Raw genomic sequence first — 5,675 nt, 5'->3', positions numbered from 1 at the left:
GTCCAGATTGAGCGCGAGGGGAGGGAGTCATTCCATCATCACGTGGGAATGTTTGTATTCACTGACGAAATGAATAGAGCGCGCGGACAAAGAATGGAAGTCTTCAGATTTTTTTTGGCTTTAGAATGAAACATGAATCCATTTGTTCTTTGAGTGTGAAATATTAGGCCTTTTGAAATGACTCATGGAGTCTTTTTGATTATTGTAACACTCCTATTGAAGCCTATTGAATAGGCAGATATTGAATAGGCAGATATTGTCTGTCTTATTCGTAAATTACAATATTCCTAATATTTGCCATAAATGAAATTGGTTTAGAAATAACAACATATCCATAAAATCAATGTAAAGTTCAAATGGTGCAGCTTATCTAGCTTTAAATGTTTGAATCCAAAGCAAATATTGAAAACAAATATAAAGCAACGTAAATCTGATTTCTATTCTATGGATTTGTGTCTTGTTTAGTTTCTATTTGTAATTTAGTTGTATAGACAGAATAATAATCAGTGCATTGTGCACATACGCGGCCATCAATGGAGTATTGGAGTATAGTGCCAATTGAAAAGGATTGTGCATGCACTTTTCCTCTTTATTCAAGTGTCAGTGCAGATAATCCATTCCCTTAAATGCACTACATAAGCATGAATGAACATGCTTATCAGTCTAAAGTTTAAATGATTTGCTCCACTAACACAATTGGCGCCTTTTCATGTGCAGCCTTTATATTTGAAAAGGCAGATTGAATAGTGCAGCTTTGTTGCTTCAGAGCAACGGAAACTCATAGTGCTTTGTGTTAATATTCCACAGTGTTCTGAATAACAGGATTTTTATAAGACAAATATTGTGAATTGTCTCATCCACCTCCCCTGCAGATATCATAGAGGTATGCCAGTTCTTCCCATGTCCTTTCAAAAGCTGCACACCTTACCTTAGCCTTTAACAATACAGTATAATGTTACATTGATGCAATGTGCTGGACAGGTATCAGATCCGACTTTATCCCTCTAGGTATGCACAAGTATTTCATGCTGTATAATTTGATTAGCTTGAATAAATAAATTAGATTGTTTTGGACAGCATTTTGTTCCTCATAGTTGGAAATAAAAGCATGAAAAACCCCTTCAGACCGTTTAAAGAGACATAAGGCTTGTTAAATCAGACTCTGTGCATGAAAACAGCATTCCTGCACTATGCATTTGTTTCCTGCGTTCTATCTTATTTTTCCTTAAGGACTGAGTCAAACTTAAACCTCTATCATCAAATAAGTTAAATACACGTTTCTATGTCTCCATGTGTAAAATGGAGAAATTTACAAGATGAACTAGGATTTATACTGTAAAATTACCTCTGGGTCAAACTTGGTTCAAACATGCAAGCAACTAAACACGACATTATTTATAAGATAACTAAACCCAAATAAATGAAGTTAACTTGGTTTGGTGACCTTAATTTCTCCAAAGTACACCCATCCTCCAACACAGTATTCTCTTCATATTCTGTATTGGCTTCATGAGTTATTGTTGATGTAATGGTGGTTTTGTGGCCAAACAATGCTCTCTTTCTCCCCCTGGCTGTGGCCCCTCTTTGTGTGGCAGCCTTGTTGAAAGGGTCTGAGCAGAAATGTTGAAACTGGGTGGACGTCACTCTGAAGGAAAGTGGGTGAAAAAGAGAGAAAGGAAGTGTGAGGCAAAGTTTGAAAATTGCCATTTGTGAAAACTTTAACAGCAAGTTCTTGTTTTCAGGCGAGGTCTAGTCTGCCTTTGAACTGCCCTTTCATTTATCCCTCTCTTTCTCTTCTTCTCCACCTCAGTACCATATTTTAAGATTGCTGTGGCCACAGTGTGCTGCATGTTCCTACTTACTGACTTTTGTCCTTCCCCTATTGTTATGTTTCAGCCAATCACATGCATTTGGGGGCTGGATTTGGATGGGGGAAGGAGTCTGTGGCTGCTGAACAAAAAATGAGGCGTGTTCCAGGAAAGGTTACAGCTCAGACCAGAAGGATTCCCAGCAGACAACCCCTCCCATCCACACTGCCAAGATCTGTTGACTCTAGAACAGGAGAAGGATCATTTATCCTGTCTTGTCAGCCCAGGGAGGCCACGTTTACTGTAAAACACTGCAAAAGAGAGAAGACAGCAAATATATCTCACTGGGAAGATTGAGGGATTCTATACATAATTAGAGTAGGACTAAACAGTGCAACAGAAATGTGATGAAGATATGAAAACAACTATAACATTCCATACAAACAATTACCACCCAACCTAGTTATAAAATAAGACATAGGTCCTCCCTTTAAGTCATCACAGTGTTTATAAACCAGTTTAGAAGCAATTATTGTTTTTAATGACAGACTGGTATAAGCGGTTACTGTTACTTCATAATTATAAATGTGTTTTCTGTGAGGGTGTGACAGTCTGTCTGGGGAAATTCAAAATCCTCCTCTGGAAACTCATCTGCCTGATGCTTATGTGCAAACTAGGGATGCACCTATACCTATATTGGTATAGGTATCGGGCCGATACTGAGCTCCTGTACTTGTACTCGTTAAAATGCCTGATACCAAACGCCGATACCACACATCATGTGACAAGTGCCATATTCAGACAAAGAAATACAGACAACAGAACAACAGACAGCAGACTGGATTTATTAGAGATTAAGGATGTCTACTAAGTATATGCATGCAATGAAATTAATGTTAAACATTCAGTATTGACGCCTGTATAGTAGGCTACATACATACACGAGCTGATGGGCTAAGCAAAGCACGCTGAGTGGATTGAGCGCGCGGCGGTGCAGATGCGCGAGCTCGTCGAGTGAATATCCCTTTCTCACAGACATCACTGGATAGTTTGTAGTTCGGTCAGATATGTCAATAACAAATAAGTAAAACAACACACGAGTTACTTAACGGTAGGGAGGGTGGGAGAGAGAGAGAGGGCGCGCTCACTTCTGTTGTGTGATCTTTATTGATGTTCGCTCACTTGGCACATGCATCATTTGGCTTAAAACTAAATCATAATTATAAGACAATTTATAGGGGTATTCACTTTAAACCATCATTTATTTTCAAGCTTAAGCATGCACGACATTCTCGCGAAAGTGAAACTAACAGCCTGTTGTCCCTCTCATTCTGCACCAGTACAAATACGTGCTGACGTTGCGCGTGTTTTGCTTGCTTCATGATTGATTATGCATTATATGAGTGGCTTTGGAATATAAATTGCAGCACGTTTCAGATGAAAAAAAGCAACTTTTATTTCTGAAAATATTACAGTTAGGAGATTACGAGTGGTTCCCTGCATTATTACAGCAAAACGCGTAATTACAGTACTGAGCCGCTGCAATGGAGCAGCTCTAATGCTATTAAATTAAAGATGATGTACCATACCCAGCCAGCAATGACATGTGGGGCCCAGATGAGGGCTTCATGGGCGGCAAATGTGGGCCCCATTATGGGCTTGCACCCGGGATCCACATTGGGGCCATCCATGGAAGCCCAGACGTACTAAAAGTGGGACCTGTAAGGGTACTGCATGGGTCTTAATTGGGCAATTCATGCCAGACCTATTTGGGCCCCACCTGCCCAAATGTACTGAGCCCAAATGTACTGTACTCAGTACTGAGCCGCTGCAATGGAGCAGCTCTAATGCTATTAAATTAAAGATGATGTACCGATCGTTACTCCCCGGTGTTTGATGTCTGCCTTGCCTTGTCCTGCCCAGTCCTGATGTCTTCATTAAAGACATATTTGAGTTTACGTCCTCGTCTCCGTGTTCCTTGTTCCTCCCTGCTGTGTGCACCGTGACACATAGAGCAAAAAAATGAACAGTGAAAGTAACAAAAACTTGTAAAATACATTTTAATGGGCATAATTAAGTTTGAAAATAACCGAAGATATTATACAGTCAAATCAAAATAAAGTAAACTGTGACATATGATAACCAAAAAATCTTCATACAGTGGACTACCAGTAAAACTGATACAAATTTGGGACAAATTATTCAGACCAAGTCTGGGAAAAAAACTGAAGTTAAGGTTTGCATGAACCTGGTTTACATCATGCCAGGAAACTACAGGCTGTCATTAAGGCTAAGGGTGGCCCGACAAAGTATTGATAGTTGTGTAAATATTGTCATACTAACAGCTGTTTGAATAATTTTTGGTTGATTGTAATCCATTATGTACCTTTCTATATACTCTTTTGGTTTCTGTACCCAATATTTAAAAAATGTACAAATGCAATGAAAATATCAGTATCGGTACTCGGTATCGGCAAGTACCAAAAATAAAAGTATCGGTATTGGGCGAGTACTGGAAAAAGTGGTATCGGTGTATCCCTAGTGCAAACCTAGTTTTCTATTATAATTTAGGTTGTGCATGACTTCACATCAGTTCTATTCAAATTATACTTAGATCTGCCCTATAAACCAAATATTCACCTCACCGATTGTTTTGAAAAGCCGTGTGCTAAATAATTAAGGAAAAATGTCTTTCCTTATATCTTGAACCACGATTACAGTGCTATGAGAAGTGGAGCCAAATACAAGATTAGACATGTTAAAAAATGTGTAGCTGTTTTTACTGTAAATTAGATTTAAACGTGTTATTTCAGTGATCACATCTGTCTTGTAACACACTATTCTTTGACTATGGATGGTTAAAGTCACTTATCTTAGATAAGATAAAATATTAGGGATTTTTCTTAAGCTTCACAAAAATAGGTCAAAATTTAAGCACAAAAATCAGTTGTGTTAATATAGTCTCAAATCAAAATCTGTGTGTGTGTGTGGTCTCCCATGATGCATCTAAAGTGAATTAGAAAAATAGAGCAGGTCAGAACCTGCCTGAATGAAACTGCCGGAGATTTTACTGTCAGTGCTTCATAACACATTCGATAACTTTAACTGTGCTTCTGTGCTTCAGTGTCCGACAACGATGCATGTAGATATAGAAAGTCAGTAGCTTTTAAAAGTTTGGAGTCACTAAAATGTTTTAATATGAAAAAAGTCTTCTATGCTCACCAAGGCAGCGTTTATTTGATCAAAATCTGAATTTTCAGCAGTCATTACACCAGTCTCCAGTGTCACATGATCCTTCAGAAATCATTCTAATATGCTGACTTGGTGCTTAAGAAACCTTTATTTTCAGTGCTGAAAATCGTTGTCCTGCTTTTTTTTCAGGATTCTTTGAATAAAGTTCAAAAGAAAAGCATTTATTTAAAATATAAATCTTTTTTTAAAAATGTGCTTTACGGTCACTTGATGAATTTAAGGCCTTTTTGCTGACTTAAGGTATTCATTTCTTTAATTTAATTTACTGCATCTAAACTCTTTAACAGTAGTGCTTATCTACATTTTTTTATTCACTATACTCAGACCAAGGATTTAAAAAATAACCACATTTCTTGACAACACTGGTTGACAGCAACTATGTAAGCAACATTTTCAGACAACTTGGAATGAAGAATGACTGCAGCAGTTTCAGTCAGATTTACCCGTCTGTTTTGTGTCATTTTCACTGACTCATCTTTATGGTATTTCCTCATTGCACAGGTAAACCCTGCAGCTCACACAAAGCAGGGAAATACAGTTAAACTAAAATATTGTTACTGCACCTGCATACATCCATGTGGGAGTCTGTTTACACAATAGAAGCACAAACTGTAA

The sequence above is a fragment of the Barbus barbus genome (genome assembly GCF_936440315.1).
Source record: "Barbus barbus genome assembly, chromosome: 30".
In the NCBI taxonomy this organism is placed as follows: domain Eukaryota; kingdom Metazoa; phylum Chordata; class Actinopteri; order Cypriniformes; family Cyprinidae; genus Barbus; species Barbus barbus.
The sequence above is the reverse complement of the archived record's forward strand: the minus strand, read 5'-3'. Positions refer to the sequence as shown.